The sequence below is a fragment of the Lathamus discolor genome, chromosome 4 (genome assembly GCF_037157495.1).
Source record: "Lathamus discolor isolate bLatDis1 chromosome 4, bLatDis1.hap1, whole genome shotgun sequence".
NCBI classification, from domain to species: Eukaryota; Metazoa; Chordata; class Aves; order Psittaciformes; family Psittacidae; genus Lathamus; species Lathamus discolor.
This window is the reverse complement of record NC_088887.1, coordinates 15,888,877-15,914,286: the sequence shown is the minus strand read 5'-3', so window position 1 is coordinate 15,914,286 and position 25,410 is coordinate 15,888,877. Positions and strand designations below refer to the sequence as shown.

The 25,410-nt window shown below is 38.1% G+C and overlaps 1 long non-coding RNA gene across 2 annotated transcripts; it reads left to right on the top strand.

Moving 5' to 3' along the window:
* Positions 1-13,030: 13,030 nt before the first annotated feature.
* Positions 13,031-23,305, top strand: LOC136012572 (uncharacterized). Of its 2 annotated transcripts, XR_010611828.1 has the most exons (4): positions 20,627-20,775; positions 21,572-21,758; positions 22,470-22,732; positions 22,907-23,305. It is a non-coding gene; the product is annotated as an uncharacterized LOC136012572 (long non-coding RNA). The 2 variants fall into 2 exon arrangements; XR_010611827.1 differs by lacking the exons at positions 20,627-20,775; positions 21,572-21,758 and adding an exon at positions 13,031-13,251.
* The last annotated feature ends 2,105 nt before the right edge of the window (positions 23,306-25,410 follow it).

Here is a 25,410-nt window from a genome sequence, read left to right as displayed (position 1 = left end):
AGTGTGTCAGTACTTTGAAAATAAACCATTTAATTGATAATTAAATGAGAAATGTACAGTACTGGGTGTTCACTTGTTTGAAGATAGAGTATGTAGAAATACTGTTTTCTATACAAAGGAAAAAGCAGAATTGTTAATTAAGATCCAGCTGAGAGTTAAATTTTGAAGACACTTATACCTCTTCAGGTCACCAAGAAGACTATCTGAGTTTCACGCTTCTCATATTGCTTTGTAGTCTAGAATAACTTAATGCCATTTTAATTTTTCTTTTTTTTTTTTTTTTACTTACCTGTGTGTCCTGGGTTCAGCAGTAGCAGTCATCTTTCTCCTTCTTAGTAGCTGGTGCAGTGCTGTATTTTTGACTTTCAGCCTGGGAACAACACTGATAACACCGATGCTTTTAGTTGTTGCTAAGTAATGTTTACCCCAATCAAGGACTTTTCAGTCTTATGCTCTGCCAGTGAGGAGGCACAAGGGAAGCCGTTAGGAAGCAGAGACAGGAGGACACCTGACCCAAACTAGAAGAAGGGGTATTCCATAACACAGCACATCATGCCCAGTATACAGACTGAGGGGAGTTACCTGGGAGGCTCAGATTGCTGCTCAGGTCAGGTTGGGTATTGGTCAGCAGATATTGAGCAATTGCATTGTACTCTACTTGTGTTTATTGTTTTCTTTTCCTTTTCCCTTTTTAGTTTTATATTCTCTCCCCTTGTTATTTCCCTTATATCCTCCTTCGGGAGCTGGGGGTTGGGGTGGGGTTGGGGTGGGGGGCGGTGGGTGAAGAGGGAGATTGAGCAAACAGCTGCATGGTTCTGGGTTACAGGCTGGGCTTAAACCACAGCACTGTAGTTTTAGGGAACCGAGTTCCACTTGCCACAGATTCCCACATGAATTCAAATTCTAGCTTTGGTTTCTGTCACTATTGTGTATTCAGGAAAAACTCTATTTATAGATTGTAATGACTACTTATTTTCTAGTCCTAAAGACAAAGCTATAGTACAAATTCAAGCTAAACCCCAGATTTCAGTTAAAAGGAGGAATGCAGAAAAACCTAATAAGGTGAGTTAGTATTTCAGTATTCCTTTTTATGTTTTCTACTTGGTGTTTATCTGCAATACTCTGTTACTTCATGTTCTTCAAAAATATAAGTGAAACATGATTTTTTTTATTCACCAAAAATAAAACAGTACAGCTCAGATTCCTTGATGATGAGCAGTATTTGAAAACATTATAATAAACAGATGCAGACCAAGATGCTACCTTACTGTAAAATATCTTAGATGAACTTACGAAAAATGGTGTGTGTTTTCTTCCTGCCTTTTTTTTTCTTCTCAATTCTGAAGAGCAGGGATTTCATTTGGAAGAAAGTTGCTTTCTTTTGGTGCAGACACTGAATGCTGTGGATAGGTCTGTAATCCTGAGCCTGTGTTTGACAGCAGACTCTCCTCCTGTTCACACTGAAGTCTGGAGTTAGAGAGGACAGGTGAGCTCAGCAGCAAAGAAGGTAAGAAATTTGGTGGACAAATTTCTATTACATCATGGATTCTGCCTAAAGCATGCTTGCTGTCATCCCTAAGCAATCTACCTACTGCTATGACAGTGTTGCAATGTCAAAACCGAGCAGGCAGTCACTGCAGACTTGTGTCCAAGCTCTAAAGTTATGTACAGCAGGCTCTTAGGGATGTACAGCTTGAAATCCAGTTTTCTTTTACATAGTGCAGTAGTGTTTCATGGAATGAGAAGTTCCCAGTAACTCCTGAAACATGCCCCAAAACAGACAAGTCCAAGCTAGCTACACAAGGAGCTTTAGCCCTTGCTGGCTTTTGGTCTACCAGGCACTGCAAATGCAGCGGTGAGGAACAAACAGCCAGGGTCCTGGGGTCCAGCAGGGATGGTGGGTGCTGCAGGTGTCCAGAGCTGCATGTGGCCTCTGCTATGCCCTGTCAGCCCAGTTATATTAGTGGTTGTTCTTGCAGTTGTTACATCACTATATCGAAACAACCTTTGCTGTCTAGTGAGCTGCATTATATCTTTATTGTTTTGTCATCTAAGGAAGATCTGGTGGTCTGTACTTTTGCAGTCACCTGCTGTAAATGAATGAAATCTAGCCTTTAAGGGAAGTTTACAGTGTTTTATTTGTTTGTGACTCATGGTATTGGATAAGCATTGATGTCTTTCATAACTGAGTGGGGCCAGGCTGCTGTTCCTACCAGAGCTCTTACACATATATTTTGATGCTCCAACGTGCTTGGCTAATGAACACATTTAAACAAGGGAGCACTATTTTTCAGGTGAGTAACTTGTAACAATTACAAAGTGGTTCCCCACCATCTCCTCTACTACGGTCTTAAAAATCAATGAGATTTTGAGAATTTTGACTCCCATTCTACTTTGATTAGGTTTAAAGGAAGAAATAAGGCCCTGAATCTCCTATGAGAAATGTATGGGCTAAGTAAACATGAACACCATCACTGTTGCTTTGAAGGTCTTTGCCACAGTGGTGTATTATGACCTTGCAGAGCTTTCTGTGTTTATTTTTACATAGGTAAAAAAAAATTAAACCCCTTATATATAAGTTTCCTGTGCAAATTTTGGGTGCTAAAGGCAGAATTTATTTGAAAATAAAAATTGCACTCTGTGCTGTAATTGTCAGTATTTCAAACTGTAAAGCAAGAAACTATAAAATTTGGTGTCTACATCTATGAATACAGTTGCCTAGTCTTGCTAGTGCTCAGTGCTGCAGTATGTCCTTTTTTATAGAACTATACAATCATTTAGGTTGGAAGAGATCTCAAGGTCATGTAGTCCAATCTCCTGCATCACAGAAGTCAAGCTTCTCTGTTTAATATTTTCATCAATGACCTGGATGAGGGAACTGAGTGCACCCTCAGCAAGTTTGCTGATGACACAAAACTGGGAGGAGTGGCTGACACACCAGAGGACTGTGCTGCCATTCAGCGAGACCTGGACAGGCTGGAGAGTTGGGCGGGGAGAAACTTGATGAAATTTAACAAGGGCAAGTGTAGAGTCTTGCATCTGGGGAAGAACAACCCCATGTACCAGTACAGGTTGGGGGTTGACCTGCTGGAAAGTAGTGAACGAGAAAGGGACCTGGGGGTCCTGGTGGATAGGAGGATGACCATGAGCCAGCAATGTGCTCTTGTGGCCAAGAAGGCAAATGGCATCTTAGGGTGCATTAGAAAGGGAGTGGTTAGTAGGTCAAGAGAGGTTCTCCTCCCCCTCTACTCAGCCTTGGTGAGGCCGCATCTGGAATATTGTGTCCAGTTCTGGGCCCCTCAATTCAAGAAGGACAGGGAATTGCTTGAAGGAGTCCAGCGCAGAGCCACAAAGATGATTAAGGGAGTGGAACATCTCCCTTATGAGGAGAGGCTGAGGGAGCTGGGTCTCTTTAGCTTGGAGAAGAGGAGACTGAGGGGTGACCTCATCAATGTTTACAAATATGTAAAGGGTAGGTGTCAGGATGATGGAGCTAGGCTTTTTTCAGTGATATCCAGTGATAGGACAAGGGGCAATGGGTGTAAACTGGAGCATAGGAAGTTCCACGTTAACATCAGGAAGAACTTCTTTACTGTAAGAGTGACAGAGCACTGGAACAGGTTGCCCAGGGGGGTTGTGGAGTCTCCTACACTGGAGATATTCAAGGCCCGCCTGGACAAGTTCCTGTGTGATGTACTGTAGGTTACCCTGCTCTTGCAGGGGGGTTGGACTAGATGATTTTTTTAGGTCCCTTCCAACCCTTGGGATTCTGTGATTCTGTGATTCTGTGATTCTCGTTTTTTTCCCGAAGAACTCCTAGATTAAGGATTGAGTTTGTTGTTAGGTGAAGCTATTCAACAGCTATCTTCCATCCATGGTGGAACAGACTTTCTACCCAAAATCCAAAAGAAAGAGTGTTTTATCTCAGTTTGAAACCTGTCCTACCTTACAATCGGTTAAAAAAAAAAAAAAGCTAAATGAAGATATATATGTGAAATCCTCCTTTAGGTATTTTCAAATAAAAGGGATTTACTGAAGATTGCTGTGGTGGTTAATGTACTTACATTGGGTTTTGCAGTTAAGCTTTTCTGTTCTTACCCATTTGATTTCCTTTTTCTGGTACACTCTTAATAAATATTACATGTACTGTATCAGAATTCAGGTAAGTGGCTTTCCTTGTATACAAAATAAATAAATATAAATTAAACTGCAGTATTCAATCTTTCATAGGATCCTTTGTAAGCTGGGAGCAACCATAGTTCTGTCTACATTCTCCTCACAGCCTGATTCACAAGAACAGGCCACCAAATTACTCCAAAGCAGAAAAGTGCACTCAAACTCCATTAGAAAAATTTTCACACATTAAATTACTACAGAAACTCCCAGTATGCAACCGTTATTTCACTCACTTCCTCTCTGTAGACAATCATGAAGTGTAACCAGTATGAAGATGCCCACCTGAAACTGCAAATTTGAGGCAGTAGATACTAAGGTAGTTTTAATGCATTGTTCAGTGATCAGTATGCCTGACATTTAAGCAGCCCTGTTACTGCTCATCAGTGCAAGATCAGTTGCAGCCCTGGTGCTGTCAGCTCATCTCGTTGCTATGTGTGACAACCGCAAATTACTAATACTTCTCCCATTTTATCTCCTACGCTATTCTATCTTCCAAAGAGTCTGTTCTTCTTCAATCAAGCAAAAGATAAACCCACAGATTTCTTTGCAGCTCAGGGTCTCATATAAGGCCTCACAAGGAGAAATTCACATTCATGTTTTGGATGCTGCAGCATATTGGACAATAAGTAGTAGCCCTCTGTGTGGGGCAATTCATAGAGTCAATGTAATAACATCAGCTATTCCAATAGCTGTTTAAAACTATCAGAAGGCATATATATGACAAAAGGTGAATTCACTGAGTTAAAAAGCAGTGTCAATAATAGGAAAATACTCAAAGAAATTTCAGTGAGGTTTGGAAAATTTACCTTATACTGAAAGGCTTCAGTAGTTCTTGCTCAGTGCAGAGAAGGTTAAGGGAAGAGTTGATTGTGGGTTATAAATATTCATCATGAAATAAAATATTGACCACTGGAGGATAAGTAAACTGACAGACAGTAGAAAAACAAGACCCGTAGCTAAAACCTGAAGTTTGAAAACAATCAAATTGGGAGTAATATTCAGCTGTACAAAATCAAGGTTGTATTTTGCTGAAGCAGATTACCAAGGGAGTTATCAGTCTGTTGTTTTACAATTAAGATAGTATATGTGTTGAAAAGATATACTCTAGTTCACCTGCAAGTTACTGAACTTTGTGTCTCCCAGGTACATGGAGAGAACAATTCTTTCTCTGCAGGAAAAGTTGACAAAAATCTGTGGCCTGTTTAATACAGAATACTCATGCCTGCTTTCAAAATCTTTGCGGTGCCAAACAGCTAAAAAGAATAATTAAAACATTTTAGAAAATGCACAGATTGCATCCTTTTGCCTGCACTACCCTTTATTTGTCACATGGCAATATCAGAACTATGTCTATTCATGAGCATTATAACCCACAGGCTTAGAATATGGAAGTAGAGATGAAAAATACCAAGAGAATAAAATGTATCTATCAGCTCAGTATATCTTTGTTATTAGTAATTTCTTTACACATGACATTATTTAGTTTAATTTTTAAAACAAATGTATATTTGGTACAATGAAATATTCAAATGCTACCCTTAACTTTTAGATGAAGTTCCAATTCTTACATTTTGTATTTATTCTGTATTTCATTATTACAGGGTACTCGTTTCATTACATTGAATTACCTTGGTGCTGTAATGAAAACCATTAATTTTTTTAAATCAGCATGAGTATAAACAAAAAGGAAGGAAAAAAACATGTCATGCCACTCAAACTTGATTGCTTTTTTGATAGACTTACAAAATTAGTGGATGAAGGATATGCAGTAGATACATTTGCATTTTAGTAAAGGATGATCATGCCTTTGAAAAACTTACAAAAAGCATCCACATTCACTTGAATATGATTGCTATTACATGGAGGAAGAAACAGATGAAAGACAATGAATAAAGTGAACTTTAATATGGGGTGAAGTGTAGATGGATACTCAAAATATGCATTAAAAATCATTTTATTCAATGCATCCTGCCCTGATCTGGAAGCTGAAGTAAATAGCACAGATGAATTTGCAAATCACAGTTAGCTGGATGTAAATTTTAATCAAAATGGGCTGGATCAATAGGGAAGTCTGCCTTTTGCCCATTTTATGAATGGGTCATTATGTTACTGTGGCATCCAAACCAGAATCCAATAAATATAGTGTGGCTGAACTGTGGTCTCCAAGGGAAAAAGAGAGAAACTAAACTGAACAACTATTAGAAAATTTGCTTACTCAGTGATTCTCTAATGAATGCCTAAATGATTCTATGTTTTCTGGCTTGAAATAAGTAAGTCTAATATGTATTTTCCTCTTCTTGTTATGGGTCCTTAATGATTTATTAACAGAAGTAACCCTGTACACTGTAAAAAAGAAAAAAAAAAAAAAAAGAGCATGAGACTGGTAAGTTTTGTCTGAGCTGGGCTGAGTATTTTGATAGGGGAATTAAAGTGATTCTCTGGCTTTTATAGGAGGACAAGGACAAGACTGTGACTTCCTTAAGGATAAAATCTGCTTTACCTGTTTTGATTACTGAGGGAGGAGGTGATCTCTGGTTCTATTTTCTCACTTTGAGTAAGAAATGCGAAGTTGTAGCTATAGTGTTGAGAGAGAGGGAAAGAAAGAGATTTGTTTAATCATCTTTTTCCACTTCTTAACAGCAGACAAAGCTGGAAAATTGCTATTGCTGTGGACCACAGATGAGGATGTGCTCTCCTTTAACAGGATGACTCCAGGGACAACTTAATCCCAATGGGGAGTAATGAAACTGCTACTATGGACATCGTATTTCTCCCAGTAAGGACCTCAGGATGCTTCCCATAAACTGTTTGAAGCCCCTCCCTTTCCTCCCAGTCTCACTGTTTTCAGCTTTAGCCTTGGTGCTACCATCATTTTGAAAGCATTACTTCCATTCCTTGGAAGGCTTTTATCACAAAAAAGCCAAACCAAAAACCCAAACAATCTAACAATGAGAAATTGTTCTCCTTTTTTTTTTTTTTTTTCCAATTTTCAGGGGATTTATATTTTGAATCCTTGGAATTGTGAAGTAGTATGTGTGAAAATCTCTTAAGAAATACAAAGATACTGAACATAGATAATATAGATATGTATGTGAAGTTTGATAGTGGGCTCTTACACCATCCTTTTAATATACCAGTATAATATAATTCATAGAAACCATATTATATGATCTTACTCATACTGACTAACCCATTGAAGATTATAGGGCTTCTCACAAAGTAAGATACTTCTTTGACTAAAAATGATTGATATATATGTCTGATAGACAAACACATCTGATACTTTGAATTTCTTTCTGATAGGGTTAAAAGATGTATTCTGTTTCAAGATTGCCTTAGGTTAGGTTTGCAGTTCTGATTCCCACTAGGTGTCTTATTCTATGAGTTATTTACTGAGTACAGTATTTCTCAATATGATTACAGGATGCAGGATCTAGCCTTCTTTGCTCTTTCTTTAAACAGAATTTCTTGAGGAAGGCTGTGCTGGTGTTTCTACACAGCTGAAGCATGTATGGAAATGAATCAGTCTAAATAATTCGGTTTGAAATGCTATCTATTTCCCAAACTACTGGTTTGCCTCTTACTTGCTATTGCCTATATGCTCCAAGTGCTTTGAGGCATTCGGTTTTATTTCTATGGTGCTTACCAGATGGTTTTCTCAAGCTAAGAATTACCAGCCTAGACTCACAAATGACTATCAGGCAGTAGGATAACTCAGCTATCTCAAGTTAAGCAAAATCCATCCATTTTGCCATTGTAAAGTGACTTGCACTTCTCATCCAAAGATATTTAAAATTTTACTTCTCACCTTTTCTTTTTCTTCTGCTACACCCTAATTCTTATTGCTGCTGATAATGAAACGCACAGCTATTAGTATAAACAAGCGTTTCCTTAGTGATTTGCACCGTCACAGGAAAAGTCACAAGATACAGAAGTGTATAGAGCAATAAAAATATCACCTACCAATGTGTATTTCTTACATGTCCACCTACTTTTTAAATGTAAGGCTAATGGAACAACAAGGTTTCCTGTATTTTTCTGCCTGCAAGTTTTGTTTAAATAGTAAAAGAGAAATATATGCAATCTTTCTGTCCTCCAGCACATCTTTATGTGAGCTATAGCATCAATCTGACTGCAGTGTCCAGGTGGGGCAGCACTTACTATGACTAGTAATAAGACCTACTAATTCTGAACATCCCAGTCGCCACTTATATAATGCACAGTGAATGCAAGCATATTTTTGTCTGTGAAATGTAAGACAGAAGTGTACAAGTCCTATTAGGTGTAACCTTGACAGAGTTTTCATTCAGTTAATACCATGGCAAAATGAATAAAGGGTGGGGGGGGAATAATTGCAGTCCTGTTCACTGAGGAATAATAGATGATCTTTTCACACAACTAATTTGCCCTGCTGCCTCCACTAACAGCCTCTGAATCCTACCTAATTGTACCCCTTTGTTCTTTTGCCAGAGTACATTGTCATGTCTGCTTCTTTGGCTGTCTTTTTCACTCTTCTCTGCGCATTCACCGACAAATGATGAAAGGCTAAAGTATGAAGAAACGCAAACTGCATTATAGGAAGTCTTCAGACAACTCAAATTAGCTAGTTAGCTGTGGAAATCTTTCCTTCTGTTTTATCCATTACAGAGAAACAAAAGGGTTTGTGTGGATATGGTCAAACTTAGTATTTATACAAAATGGCTAAGATTTTTGTCTCTGTCACCTTTTTACAAAAGGAAACACTGACTTTTCCTCTTACCTCTTTCATTTATTTCCAGACCTGTTTCTAAGGTAAGAAAGAAAAATGGATTATAACATATAAACTTTGATGATAGCTACATGTCTGTCTTTACATAAAGCTCTCAGTTCTCAAGGTTCAGCCACTTATGCTCTCTACATGTCTGAAAACAGGACAGCTTCTCATCTGCAGCTGGAGTATCCAGGAATGAGCAAAAATTGGGGGTAGCATTTACTTTGGTAGTTTCAGGTCATTAACGGAAACTTTTGCCATCATCTTTCTGATACTATAAAACAACTGAAAATATTCATAGAAAATGCTAATGTAGACACAACAGGAAAACTATATGCCTTCCACCTCTGCCTTTTGGAAACTTTGTTCATATCCTACGCATAATGCTTTTCAGTATTAGTATCTGCTCAACATGCTATCTGTTCAATATACTATCAGTATGTTCAATGATCAACTCCTTTGGCTTTTTATTGTCTTCCAACGTAGTCTGTGGGGCTGTCTTTCAACATATTATTACATTCAAAGTATGGGACATACGTAATACATATTCATGCATGATTTTCTCAGGTTTATATTTTGTGTTATCTTTCTGCTATAGAAAAGAGCTACGTATCTGATTCAAGGTTATCACACATATTTGATCCACATACTAAGAATACCATAAATATTCTCTGCACAAATTATTCTGACCTCTGAAATAAGAATTTACATTTCACTCAGGAAGCCTAGAATAGTTTGTTTTCCATTGGTATATAAGTGAACACTTATGTTGATTTTCTATCATGTTTTCTATCCATGTTTTTTTGTTTCTAACCAGTTTTTCATGTTGTTCTGTTGTGACCTGTCTGTCAATTATTTGTCATCAATATAATGTTTTAGGAATTGATTTCCAATGTGCAGCTGAAGCTGCAGCACAAAGGAAGTACTTTTACATCGAAATGAACCTGGAGAAAAGGCAATGTGTTAAAAATACAGTTGCAAAATTATTCTATAATTTTTCATACTACTGGGAAAATATCTAATGACATTCAACTTTTTGTTACCACTGCATGTGGCTCTGAGCAACCTGATCCAGTTGAAGATGTTCCTGCTCATTGCAGGGTGGTTGGACTGGAAGATCTTTGAAGGTCCCTTTCAGCCCAAACCATTCTGTGATTCTATAATTCTATTCTTCCAAGCAGGGATTGCTCTGCTGCCCCAGCAGACCCCATGCTGGAACAGTTATTTCCTGCAGCCACTGGACAGGACCACAGCAGAGCAAATATCCAGGATATGCCCCGGAAGGAGCTGCAGTCTGAGGAGAACCCTATGAAGAAGCAGGCTCCTGGTGGGAGAGAAGCTCACACAGAAGCATATTTTCTGGCAGGAGCTATGGCCTCTGGAGGACCCATGGTGGAGTAGTCTGTTCCTGATGGATTACACCCCATGGAGAGGACCATACTGGAGCACTTATGGAAGAACTGCAGCCTGTTGGAAGGATCCATGTTGGATCAGTTCATGAAGGACTTTATTCTGTGGGAAGGACTCCATGCTGGAACCCAGGAACAGCATGAACAGAAAGGAGAAGCAGAATCAAAGTGTTATGAACTTGCCACAACCCCCATTCCCCATCCCCCTGCACCACTCAGGTAGGGAAGGGGGAGGCAGAAGAGTTGGGAACAAAATAATGAAGTTAAGCCTGGGAAGAAGGAGGGGGTAGGGGTATGGTGGTGTAGTTTTGTGTTTGTTTCTCACCATCCTAATCTGTTTTTAATGAGCAATAAATGTAATAAATTTCCCCCAAACTGAGTGTTTTACCCATGGTGATAATTGCTAAACAATCTCCTTGTTTTCCTCTTCACACATGAAATTTTCCATGTTTCTTCCTCTTGTCCTGTTAAGGAGTGGAAGTTAGAGAATGCTGGGTGGGCATTTAACAGCCAGCCAAGGTCAACCCAACATGCTTTCAAAAGCAGTTAAAAATTACTGTCACTCAGAAACTTCTCTCTCCTTCTGAGGCCATAAACTCAGTATCCTTTTCAGACAATAAAAAATTCCCTTTCCTAAAATGTGGCAATATTATTTGAGGTGGATATAAGACTTCCATATGCACACTCCAGCTAACACACTAGAGTCCAGTATTTCCATTGGATTTTGACAAGTGTTCACAATATTCAGCTATCAGGAAATTTGAATCTGGTTTATGCACAAGTTTTTTTCAAGGGTAAGAATAAGAGTATGATCCTTTTACCAAATATTTCTAACACCGCAGCCAGAAGAGTAACTGAAATAATAATGTGATTTTTAACCCTTTTCTTCCTTTACCCTATGGGTAAAGGGGAACTGTTCAAGAACTAGCTTTCACATTTCAATTCAGTATATTTGTGTGGTTACTGGAACAAACTTTCTAAAGTATGAGTTCTTAAATTTGAAAATATTAAGTTGGGGAGGTAGAAATAATTTACACAGAAATTACAGATTTTATAAAAGACATTAGTTAATAAATATTAAAAGTCACTGTAGTTTATGCTCAAAGCAATAGTTCTATAAACTTCAAGGTTTTTCCTATTATTATTGAAAGAACTGTCAACAGTGACTCAGTATTTTTATATTTCACTTATTACACACCACAACACCGTGTGATTAAACTTAAAATGAAGAAAATGTTTTTTGATTCATTTACAGTAAATTTAATCTTTGATTAACATTCCAGAAGGAGGAAAAACAAATGAACATGCTATAAATCATGCTAATGATGATCATAATGATAATTGAGAATGTTCTTAGAATAGATAATATAATGAAGGCATCAAGACTTTATGTAGATATTCCCCCCTGTAGGTTTTATAACAGGCTGAAGATTCCTTAACTTATCTTTGAAAAATTGGATTGGATTTTAAAACCTGACAGAAAAAAGGAAAATACTCCCTTGCAAATTGTTAATTTACATTAATTATGATGCTGCTTTGTTCCTTGCCTCTTTCTGCATATGTGCTTTTATTTTCCTGGCCACTAGGCTTTGCATTTACTAATGATAAATCTTCCCCCACTGGCTGAAAAAAATCTAACAGCCCAAACCTCTCTTTTTCATTTAACTTCAGGCTCTCTTATTTTATTTGCTACTGTCTGTAAATTGTGGTTACAGCTGAATAATCACTCTAAAGTTACCAGCAACAGATGTGGAGCTGGTATTCCAAGCAGAGGAAAAGAGAAACTGTATGGGGATTTCAGTTTAATTGGTCATGAAATCACCTAAAACTTCTAGAAGCCATTGCTGAGGTATGACTTTAAAAAAAAAAAACAACACACCTCACTACATACAGACCAATGATTTCCTTAAAAAAACAAAGAAATGCTCTCTGTGCCTCCAGTGATCTGCAAATGAAAGCTTGAGAACTACATCTTAAATGAAATGGACATGATGTAGATAAACCTTTATTTTCTAGATCATTGATAGGAATACGAGAATATAAAATGGTGGGTAATGGTTCATTATGAGATGAATATCATACATAATAAAGTAATTCCAATTCAGATTGTGCATCTGGGCCCAATCACAATTTGGTCAGAAGATCTGCTCTGAAGTGGCAAAGAAAAAAAAGGACATAACAGTTATTCACTTAACAGCAGGATTTTAACCGTATTTAGCTTCTGCCTGTCATGACAGTTAGTAAGAGTGAGCCATCTAGCAGCCCATGATAAAAACCTCAGCTTTCAACTTTCACTGAATTTCAGATACACCATTCCTGCCTCTGAAAGCTGAAACCTTTATTCTCTTGGATTGTCTTCTCCATTCTCTTAGTTACCACCTATTCTCTATCAACACCCACCTTTGCTGCTCTGAAAGTTTAAACACAACCAAAAAAAACAAAGCTGTTCTTAGACACCTACTATTTTATTAATAGTCAGGTCTATGTATCCTACAGGCCCAATTAAGTTTTCATACATAAGGACTTTTTTTCTATGTCCTCTCTTCTCATAACATCTCTGCATAAACCTTCTCACTTGCAGATGCACTTTCTTCTGCTCATTTAACTGAATGATTCTCAGCTCTTTAAAGGGCAGATGCTCTCCATTAGGCCAGGCAGACTAAATGGAGAAGCAACTCATCAGCTTCTGGTACGGCTGTGTTAATCAGGCAGGGTGTGAACTGCAACTCAAAGGGAAGAGTAAAGCACTTCCACAGGCACCCTTCTCAGTAAAAGGCTTTCAATTCTATCTACATGGTTTTGGTTAATGGGGAAAAACTACAAAGTAAAGGCTGTGAGTTGAGTTTTGTCTTTCCCTGCTTAGTGTTCTTTCTGGGGTTAAAGCAAACTGACTTCTGCTACTAGAGGCTTTTTAATGTAAGTATCTGTAAGCTTTCTATCAGAATCTAATCCAAAGGAAATTCTCTTGTTGCTTTCATAACACAGTTTTGAAAAGATTGTTGCTGTTGGTTCTTTTTCTCTGCAAGCTGCTTATTTGAAGTACTTCATGCAGGTGATGGGATAACTGGCCTAAATTTTGGTATGTGAATTCAAGCCTGTAGCTCCTATCATGCAGGTGCTTGTGTTAAGCATGAGGTCTTAAACTCACTTGAGGGAGAAGAGGGCTATTAGCCCTTTTATTTGTCTTGTACCTCTCTCTTATTCTCTTCCAATGACTTAAGAAGAGTTATAAGGTTTGGGTCTGCAGGCAGGTGAGTGTGGGATGCATGTCCTTTGGAAAGAAGAGAATAGTATTAATACTAGAGTTATAACTTGTGCTTTTGGACACTGCCTTTGCATTGACTTTTAGGGGTGTTTTGGGTATTTACAACCTTTTCTATGGTGAGACAGAGACTTCAGTCATGTAAGGTGTTTAATACCTTTCCTAGATAAATAGCACCTTTTGTCCTTGTGTCTTGTGTCCAACTCTGTGTGCTCCTGTATCTTTTAGACATGATATAAAGTGACAACTGATACCAAACAGTATTGACAGGCCTTTATTGAACTTAATTACTCGTCAGAGACTGGCATGAATCAATCCTCATAGAATTCATCTGTCAGTTTACAATTTGCCAGCTTTAGTAAGGAGGAGAAGCTTCTTTGGGGAACGAGCAATTCCTCCACTCTATCAGTAACCCTTTATTTCTTAAATTATTGATGTGCTTTGTTCAAGCAAAAATTGTCATAAACATTTATCAGTTAACATAATGAAAATGAAGATGAGAAAACTGTGGTGACACGGAGTTTCGCTCTCAGGTGTAGCAAGTAACCTGAACTCCCACAAATTAGTTATTTGCCAGTACGAAAGTCAGTGTGTAGTGATGTATTAAGTATCTTATGGTGTTTTGGGTGTGAGTTTTGTTGGTTTGAGATTATCTGGTTTGGTTTTTTTTTCTGTGCTGGTTATGAAAGACTATGAAATTATACTTTGCCTATGATAATGTAAGTATCATGAATCTGGAAAATACCAAGTTATAAGCTTTACAGAAGAACAACAAATAGGTTAATACACACGATGCTAGTGACGAAGCATTTTTCTGATATGCAGCTTCCTCGTGAACTCCAGCAAAAATCTTTCAGCAGATTAGGGAAAATAGTATAGATATCAGCCATTGGTAACATTATGCTCTAGTTTGAGTCTTTTCTCATTCCTTGCTCTAAACCAGCGTTTCTCAATCTAAGGATGTTTACTGAAGGCAGATTCTTATTTTTTTCTCTTGATTTCATGTGTTTTCTCTATCTGGAATGGTGGTATTTGTCAGAGCCTTCTCTGAACAACCACACCCAGAGTGTGGTCATCAGTGGAACAAAGTTGGAGGCCTTCTTCAGAAACTTAAGAAGAGCCTTGCCACTGATACCAACATAAGCAAATCAATGTTCTGAATTTGTGACACAGTCTCTCAGTAAAGATAATGCCATCACAAAATGACAGGTGGAACAGACAGCGAGCTGCACAGAGGGCTGAGAAAGGGACATGCATAGTGAACAACAGAACTTACCTTGACAGTGGGTGTTTTTAAGCTCTGGTTACTGTTTGTAATGCCCTGACTTTGCTATCAACATGCGTCCTCACTTTATTCTAATAAAATGTTTAGCAAAAGATTGTAATCTGTCCAATCCCCTGGGTAATAAAAGCAGATAGAAAGTCGAGCTATTTTTAAAGCTGAATATTAAAACACCCTCTTCATTTACATAGGTTTTTTTATGAGGCCTTTTTCCCCTTTTTTTTTTTTTTTTTTAAGAAAATGGCTTAGTTTGATGACTCAGTTCAGCAAAGATACCAAATCCATGATGTAACCTAAAATAATATACATTAATATGGTGACTTTTATGAATATGGTAGATATTGATCTAATCCCGAGCAACTTCACAGTAGGACTTCAAAAATTTCCAGTTCAAATGCATTTTAAGTTCTCTGTCTATCCCTAACGTTACCTATCACAGCAATCTCTTACAAAACTACCGAAACCAGTTTGGGATTTACCATATTATGCCCAAAAGCTGGGGAAGGGATATATTGTGCCAGGAAAACTAAGTTCTCTTAAAATAAAGAAAAGACTGGTAATGTGAAAGACACGATTTCTCTTCAAAAGTTATAAACATCCTCTCACATTGGTTGCTAAATTTATTCAGTGAAGTGTGATTTTTTGGGTCATCTTTGAAGCAATTTGTGGGTAATGTGTTTCAGTTCCTTCCTGTCTTCATGTTTTTATCTTATTCAATAGGAACTGCTTTTGCATTTATACTTCATTCTTATCACATGGCCAGCCCATCACTGCTTGGCCTCTATAAGTAAGGCTTCAGCTGCTGTGCAGTCAGTGTGCTAAAACTTCCATTTCTATTCAGACCAATTGTCAAACCAATTCATTTGGAGGCATCTTCTAACATTACTAACGTTTCTGTCTGCTCCCCTCCATTGTTACTGGAAGGCTGTTCCATTTCTGATGGTTAAGACGTGTCTTCTAAATACCAGTTTAACCTGTAGGGCTTTTTCACAACCAACATGCTCCCAGGATTTTTTTTGCTTGTCTGTCCTGTCCTTTTGTCTTCTGTGGGTTGGTTATGTTGGGCGTTTTTATTTTATTTTTTTTTATTAATCCTCCTACAACTTCTGCTCTAAAGAGCAGTATCTTCTCTTTCCTGTTGCTAGGCTACACAACTCATGCTCATTTGAGATACATTTATATGGCATAAAGTCGTACCATGTAGAAATGCCCAAGCTAGATCGCTGTGAGGTAGTTTGGGGTACTGGTAGCACTGTTGCAACAACAGTGTTATGTTCTACCCAAGCTAAATTATCCCTCATTTTTTTTCCAGCTAATGTAACTACATCTATAAATTATCACAGTTGTTCATGTATAATGGTGATTGGCATCTAGATACTCTGCACATCTTTTGAGTAGACCTTATAACTTGTTCCAGTTTGCTGTTTTTTGTCTTGAACTCTTAACTTTCAATTAACAGCATCCAGTAAAACTGGCAGCTGCTTTTAACCCCATCTCTTGCTAGAGAGTAAAGCTCCAGATGGTCTTTCAACCACAGGTTAAAGAACCTAAGCCTTTTATGTATTTGTTGTCTTTGACATGTGCAGATAAGTTACTGTGAGGTTCCTTTTCAGAGTTAGCTCTTTTTATGAAGATATCAGAAAAATTCCTTAAAGTGTTCTTCAGGAGTTTGGAATATATGGGGACTGACTAAGCACTTCTAAGTCTTTTCAACAATGCACCAAACAGAATTCAAAATTATGGCAAGGATTTTAAGGATTTTAAAAATTTGCTTACGTTCCCCAACCTCAATAGATATTAGCTAAGCTTTTTCCAGCAATGCGTTAAGCAGCACAAGTAAACATCTGGCGTCTGTGTAATTCTGCCATTTTTCTTCACAGCAAAAAAGCATGCAAAGTATTACTGCAAAAATATTTTAGATTATTTCCTTTTTTAAGACACTTATCCCTATTTATGTACTTAATTACTAAGTGAGGAGAAAAAGTTTGCACTTAAAGGACAGCGGGATTTTTAATGTTCTGTGAAGACAGATTTTGAAATAATTATAGATATATGTGCAGAATATCTATGAGAGATTATCCAAGGAGTAAATGTGTCTTTTAGACATCTTTTAGGTAATACAAAGAGAAAACATGTCTTTAAAGAAACATTATGCAAGTCTTAGTGGCATTCTGTTTGTGATCCCGAGTGACACAATGTTATCTCAGCACATGACAAAATGACTCGTACCTATATGATTATAAACAAACTCAACAATAATAACACAATCCTATCCAGTTGAGCACATGAAACACTCATTACTAATATAAACATGATTTTAGTCAAATTGCCTTATAAATGAGAATTAATGGTCTGAAATAGGTGATTTGAGGAAAACCACTTTGAAAGATAACCACACAGCAAGTCCACATTCACAACTGGACAATTCTGTCCATAAATTCAAGCTTTTAAATCTTGCCATACTGCAGAACTCTCAAAGGATTTTCCACTAACAGTGCTGGCTTGCCAGCAAACTTCCTGCATCTCAGCATGGCGTGGCCTGAGTAAATTACTAGTTTCTCATCTGGATACCAGGGAAAACCTATCGTGCATCCAGGCAGGAAGTTTTCTGGGGTCTGAGAAGAGCAGAGTAGAGAATCCTTACAGAAATCCCATAAAACGAACTTGGAAGAAATCTTAAAGAGGTTACATTTCACTTTCAGCTCCAAGGCAGAATCAGGTCTTCCTACATTATTCCTGATGCATATTTATCTAGCTTGTTCTAAATATAATAATGGAAATTCTGCTGCCTCCCTAGGAAATCTCTTCCAGTACGTAGCCATCTGTAGTGCTATGTACTTCACCTGAAAGTCCCTTCTTGCTATTAAACTGCTTCCTGTATCTTCACCAAGTATGAAAAAGTGTTTGTTCTTTCCTACTTAATACTTCAACATGTATAATATAGAAAAGGTGTTACCACGTCTTCCTTCAGTCTTTGTTAAACCAAATAATATAATTTCTTTTCAGCCTCAATCATGCTTGTTACTCTTCCTAAAATTCCTTTCCCTCTATGATCCCAATTGGTCCACACTCTTCTTGCATCACACTGCCTAAAAATGGAACAGTGTTTGCTTTGAAGATTTACCAGTACCTAATGCCACTGAGGAATTCCTCCATGTGTCTTGTAGTCTGCTACTGTACTTTATATTTTTCTAGTATAGCAATGGAAAAGAAGAGAGTCTTAATCACCTTGGATTTTTATTTTCTGGGATGTCATTCAGACAATATAAAAGGGAAGATTTTATTTCCAAGAAACTTGTCACAATGCTTTTTGAAAAATGTATTCTGGATGGATTTAAATCTGCATATAGACTAAATTATTTTTGGAAAGCTGTGATCAACAGGAACCACCTGTTTCATTTACAGTGCTCTTTATATTGTTTGATCCATCTTGAACAAAAATACAATGATTTAAAAGATCTCACAGCACAGTCCAAGAAATGCTTTTTTTAAGGGGTTTTAATGTTAGGCCTAACTACCATATCTATGAAAGACATTACATGCTGTTGGGAAAATGGGTTCCCATATACATACTTAGTAGAGATGCCCTATGAACATTCATAGTAATTCAGAGTGGCATGTCTAGCTTCACCATATGAAAAGTTATACTGTGTATTATCACCACCTAGTAGTCAATTACATTCCATAGAGCCTGCAGCATCACAGGCTCAAAAAGTGAGGTGCATTACAGACTGACATCTTGACTGTGCCCTTCTTGTGCTCTTTTTTGCATGTTGTGTCAGTCTTTAGAGTTCTTAATTCAAAAGAATAAAAAAAAAAGGGTTGGGGAGGGGGGGGGAGAAAAATCTCTCCATAATAATTCAGTTGTATAAGATACAAACTGCTTTGTGTTGGAAACATAATCTGCTTCTGTAGAAAGGTTCTTGAAGTAAAAAGCTTACATTTATCTCCTCTTCCCTCCTTTTCCCCTCCTCACCCCTTCTAGTGGAATGTCAGAAATAATGACTTGATGTTTGGCTTTTCTGAGTCATGGCCTTGGGAGGAGAAGTGCCATAATTATCTCATTGCTACCATCACAGCATTGTAAATACTAAATGCAAAAAACAATGTTTCAATAGCTTTGAGGTTTTGACACTTACTGAGAAAAGCCAGGGAGCTTCATAGTTAATGTTTCCTCTCTTTAAGTTAATTTCTTCAGTATTTTTAGTACACTTCTGCTTTATAAGCCATAGATTCTCATTACTAGTAGAATAAGCTTCAGGATGTCTATCTCTCTGTACTGCTGATTTCAGTCTATTGTCAATGTACTACAGGATTCACCTACTGGAAAGGACCTCTGATTAGCTTTCACTGCATGCCATGTATGTAATCAGACTTCTAAGACCTGGAATAAGCCTTCACATCTGCTCATATAATAAGGTTAGGTGTGTACATACCCTGGCTTCAGCAGCAATGGAAGGAAAGATGAGATTATTGTTGAGCCCATATCATTTACTTCTTGGAAAGGTACATGTTCACAGCTGTATTAATGTAAGTGTTATTAGAAAATAAAATGAGAAGCAGAGAAAAGAGAACTTTACAGGTTTATCTATATTTATTCTACACATGATTAGGGAAAAAAATGTGATTATTTGTAATCACAGAAGAATTTAGTAATACTGCTATTTGGGGAATGGCTGTTGTTCTTTGCTTAGTTAAGGGACCTTGTTTCTGGCCTACTCTGAAAAACAGCACCTAATCTGTGCTGCTTAGTCAGGTTTTTTTGGTTGATTTTTGTTGTTTTGGGTTTTTTTTTTTTCTCCCCTACCTCAGTTTCAATGGCCTCTGTGGCTGTTGCAGAGTGCATGTTCCCTTTAAATGTGATGAATTCCATTCAGAAATATTCACCATGATGAACATTACAGCCAGGTGTAGAGACACCTGTAGAGACATCTGTGGTAGCTCAAGAAGGAGTATATTAGGAACCACTTTTGACACCTCAGGCTTTCAGGGTATAATTCTCTGCTTGCTCTTCTGGTTTTATACTGAATCAAGGCGACAGCTCCTTGCTATGCTTTCCTATGAAATTGCTTGGGATTGGATGCATCTGTGGGACTCGGCTCCACCAGCGTTGGTGATGCCTCAGAAAATCTGCCACCATTTCAAGTTTCACCTTCTGCTCAAAATGGCTGACCGAATAAGGGCTGTTGTGGCCACAGAAATCATGTATTAGGGGGCTAAGGAGTCCTAATGGGACAGTGCCTTATTTGGAAATTCATCAAGAACAACCGACCACACCTCAATGCCAGCCACGAATGCCCCCTCTCCCTCACAAAGGTGACTGGCATAAAATGGTTCACATGGAATGACTCAGTGGAATTGCAACTATAAAACAGTGTCACTGAAGAACCCGTGCGTGCACCCACCACCGACTGCCGAGGACGTTCAATAGATCCACGGGACGCTGCAGGATCCAAGGTGGTGACTATCTCCACTTTTAACCTCTTTTTCTCTCTCTGTATGTTAAATAATTACCCTCGGGTTTGCAACTAATAAAATTATACGAGCTTCGATTAGTGTTACTGTGCCCCAGTTGTGCTTTGTCGGAACTCAGGGATCTCGAATCTATTTCTTTATCAATCAGGATTCTTAGGGAGGGGTGTACTCTATCTGCAGGTGGGTAGAACATGCTAATAAAACTATAGGCAGGCTCCAGCTGGGGCTGACTGCATTGCGTTCACTGTGGGTTGCTGTCAAGGGCCAGGGGCTGGGCAACCATTGAAGCCTTATGCTAGTGAAAACTAAGTTGGAAACTAACAGCATCCTGGAGTCTAAATGACAAAGTTAAATTAAGAAGTACTAAATGATATCCTTAGGCAAAGAAAATGAGCTGAGGAAGAGCTACTCCTTTTCTACTGTGAGTACCTGTATTTAACCAAAGGTTAATTCTAAGGGATTATGTTGTCTTTATTTATTGTATTTATTTGTGTTTATTTAGAGTAAGATTAGGACAAATGTTTAGTTTATTACTAAAATGCTCTGCATGGAATCCTTCAAACTGCACTTCATCCTTGACCAACTAAATAGTTGTAAACAAAGTACTTCTTCTGAGGCAAAATTGGTGAAATTAACTACAGCATAAAGTCCCAAAATGTGTTTGGAACCCAAAATTGGTCTACCAAAATGCCTTCATCTATGGTACTTTGGTATTTGTAGTTAGTCCTAAGCTGCATTTTTCTATTCAAGACTAACCAGATCGCAAGTCATACTTTTGTAGTTGAGAATAATGGAAATGGGTTTTTGTATAGATGTTCCAATCTTCCCTTTGTATTGCACACACTTATTTACATTTTGCTATTACTTCTGGTCTTTAAAATCTAGCAGACACCCACTCGGATGTGTCCTTTAATACCAGTCTTTAGAGCATGCAATAGAATATGAACTTGATTGAAAAATCTAGCTGACAAAATGACAGTAACAAACCCACTTTTTTGCACGACATCTTGCAAAACATTAGATTCATCACAAAAGAGATGTATGTTTGCCAATGATTTTTACAAACAAATCCTTCAAAATATTAATGATTTTATTTAATCTAAAGCATCCACAGATCTTGGAAGAAAAACATTTTCTGTTCCATTTTGGGGGATATTTCTGTTTTCTGTGCTAGAGATTTTATTCTTTGTTCTTTCTCTGTGTTTTCTTAATTGCAGTTTATTTGAATTGCTTTCACTATATGGCCTTACTTGCCTAAGAAAATGACAAATGTCTTCAGTACATGGACAGAAGCAGTGAAGGGAAACACCAAACCAAACACCTCAAACACTTAGCATTTAATTTAGCTGTGGTTGAGGGGGAGGGAGTGACACAGACTGTTAACTGGCTCAAAGCAGAGGACAGGTAAGAACACCAGAGGAAGCTATAACAACTTCTCTAGTTCAAATACATGAAACTTCTGTTTAGAACTAAACTAAGGAGGCTTGTTCATGGAGAAAGCCAAGAATAAACCTGTTAAGCTCATTGCAGAATCATGAGGTAGTATATTTTGAAGATTAATCTTCAAAAACATAGACTGTTTAATTAAAGAATCTCTTTTAGGTTTTCCAAGATCATTCTGCAGAATAACACAGGAGTAAACAGATAAATATAAAGCAGAAGACAAGTGTATAAGCTGTTTAAGATTACTGAATTTGAGAATGACTTAATTAGAAGTGGGTTTTCCATCTCTCTTGAAACACAGGGAGGAGTAGCCTACTATTTCTGTTTAATTTGAAGTTGCATAGCTGCACTATTTCTTAAAAAGAAATCAAAAAGGCATTTAGAAACACTGCCTGGTACTTACTTAATTGGGGGGGAAAAAGGATCTAATGAATTCTGCTAGGATATTGTGGGAATTAATGAATTCCACATTTGCCTTCCATTGTGTTTAGTATGGCAGTAGCAGCTTGTAGAGAATAACTACTTGACAGTCTGATATGATAACCACATGGATGAGGCTGAAGCATGGGGCTCTAACTGCTGCCAGGGTTGGATTTCCTTGCTGATGGTTGCATAAGAACTTCCTGAACTGAATATGTAAATGTGCATGTGTTACTTCTCTGCATTTAATAGGTAATGCAAATTGGAGCTGTTAGTATGATGAGGTTTCTGAGAGTGGGCCTGTGAGAATCTGTAAGTGACGCCTCAATGACCAAAAAGTCCTGGCGGAATTTCCCCTTCCTACAGCTCCTTCCTCCTTACAACTCTCTCCTCCTAAGACTAAGGACTTGCCCAAAGCTTGTGAGTTAGATCATGAAGTTTGGAGGGGAAACAACAGAAGAGTCATGAGAGATGCCAGAGAAGGAAGGGGTCTTGCTCATCTTTACTCTTCACAGGTTAGTGCAAGAGAAATCTTTCTCTAACCTGCATTTTCAGTTTAGCTTCTCAAAAAATGGAGTCTTGTTTCTGTCTTACTATATTTGGGTTGGTTTGGGTTTTTTTTTTCTCTGGGAAACCAGTATGTCTAAGTCCATTTACAGCTTACTCCCACTTTCTTCCCTTGCTTACAGAACACAAACATAGTAAGTGGAAATCATCCTTCCTGAAGGCTTCTATTTCTTTATTAACCCATGAAGATTATAATCCTTCTACTTCAAAAGGCCTTCTGTTGCCAGAACTGCTATGCTACTTAAAGTCCCACGAGAGCTTTTCCTGTATGTACATTTTATAAAACTCATACCTAGTTTGATATTAACTTCCTACTAACATTAGATATGATACTATGAAGGCACATGATATATGCAATGGGATTTTGCAAGGAAGAAAGATCATTTGGATAAAGTCTGAATAGCTCTTCTTAGGCTTATGCATGTATTTAAATTTATAAAAATGATCCTTTGCTATGTGGCACAGGATGCTCTGGTGTCTAGGAATTTTACTGGAATAAAGATTCTACCTCTAAAACCTAACTGCATAGAATCTTATTTATGTGAGTGCTTAGTCAGTAGAAAGAGTCCAAGAAGTACAGATCACATGAAAATTTTATTAACCTAAAATTCTCTGAAACTGAAGGAGGGAATAATTTCTTGCAGTACCCTCATAGTTTGCAGAGTTCCTAGCTTAATTTTAGTATTCTAAAATAAGTATTAACAACCCACCTGATTAAAAAGAATTCTTATTTATTCTTCCCTATTTTTGTCTGCTCTGGTGAATCTTGGTACTTTACCTCTGTTCCAAGAGAAAAATTGGAGCATTTTAGGAATGAGGGTTTTTTTAGCTCTGTTGCCATAAAGCAGATACTTTTCTAAAAAATGACAGTATTCTGTCCTGCATTCTTTTACATCTCATTCAGTCTTACTGCAGGTAGTAAAGGGGAAATTAAGGGTTATTTAAGTCATTCAGCAAGAGCCTAGACAGGCGTGAACTCATACTTAGAAAATGAGAATTTTATTATGTTGGATGCTGAAAACAGCTTCCAAAATTAGGGCAAATACATACAGCTGATGTCACAGTGCATTGCCAGTTTTCACAGTGATAGCCTTTGAGTAATTCTACAAACAAATTTGCTACTTAGAATGAGTTTCAGTTTTCCATTAGCAAGCTTTATTTGTTGTGTGGTTTTCTCTTTTTCTTCTTTGGGTTTTGTACGCCGTCTCCTGAAGCAGTGAATCTGTGTAATTGAATATATATAAAATCATGAGACACTTAACTGGATCTGTGGACCCCTGGGTGCCACCCAGAAGAAAGGCCAAATCTATGCTCAGCTTTGGCAACCTGTTAACTTCTTGTCACTGGGTGCTGCTTCTGCCTCTCCCTCTCTGTTGATGCCACCTATCCATCTACTGTTATGTCTTACAGTATTCCCAGTGTGCCATGCTCCATCAAATAGAGGCACCCAGCTTGGTGGACCTTATATAATCAATTGCATATATATGAAGTCTGTCTGGACTGTGGAGGATAAATTTATCTCTAAAACTCATTCCTTTTCTTCTTCCTTACCCTGGGGCTGGGCCAGTCATGCTTATTTGTTTGTTTGTTTATTTATTTATTTATTTATTTATTGAACATGCATGAATTCACTTCTTCCACAATACAACTGTTGTCTTTTTAGACCTAGTAATGCCTCCTGCACATAAATATTAATTATATTGCTTGCCTCCCACAAAAAGATAAGCTTTTTTCCCGGTATTCTAACAAGTCAGTGCCACACTTTGGTGTAAAATATCTCACATTTGGCTTAGAGGTATTGGCCTTTATAGGGAGCAGACTCCATCTTGTATCAAGCATATTCATGGCCCAAGTACAGTCTGGTACCAATTCTCTGGTGAAAACACACACAACAATAATTAAAAGGACATTTGGGGATTGCTACCTAGTGGCTTCCTCCTCGGTATACTGCAACAAAAATCTCTGAACTACAAATGATTTTTCTAAAAGAGTTCTGTATCCCAAATGTCTCTTCCTTCTCATCCCTCATCTGCAGTTATATAAGAATGTTTGTTTTCTTTAATGGAGTAAAGAAAAAAAAAAGAAAAAAAAGGTTAATTGTTTGTAATGGAAGTACGGGTGTTTCAGTAAAAGCAACTTATTTCTCCTGGCTTGACTGTAAAATTGGTATAGGCAGCAGCCACTGCATGGCAGTGCTACTGATAATTCTCCTTCTGATGGGATCAATAAGCGTTTTACGAGTTATTTCGCTGTCATCGGGGCCCAAAAGCACGCTGCCCCCTCCTACGTGGAGGCAAAGCCAGCCCCTATCCTTCGAAGAGCAATGTTGAGGAGGGAGAGCCGTCAGCTGAGGGCTGCAGCCTGCAGCAGCACCCGTCACCGACCCCTGGCTCAGCTGCACTGGGGCTGCAGGATCGGGATGAGATGAAGGTAGAGAAAGGCGGGTACCGCGATTCCTGGGCCTCCCTGGAGCGGCACAGCCCGCACCCTGCCCTGGGAAGTGGCGTTCGGATTCCCGTTTGGAACGAAGCTGAATAGCCGGACGCGGGCAGGAGCGTTAGCTCGCACACGCTGTTTGTCTTTAAATCGCCGCAGCGGAGCGGGGAGCTACACCCCCAGTCAAAAG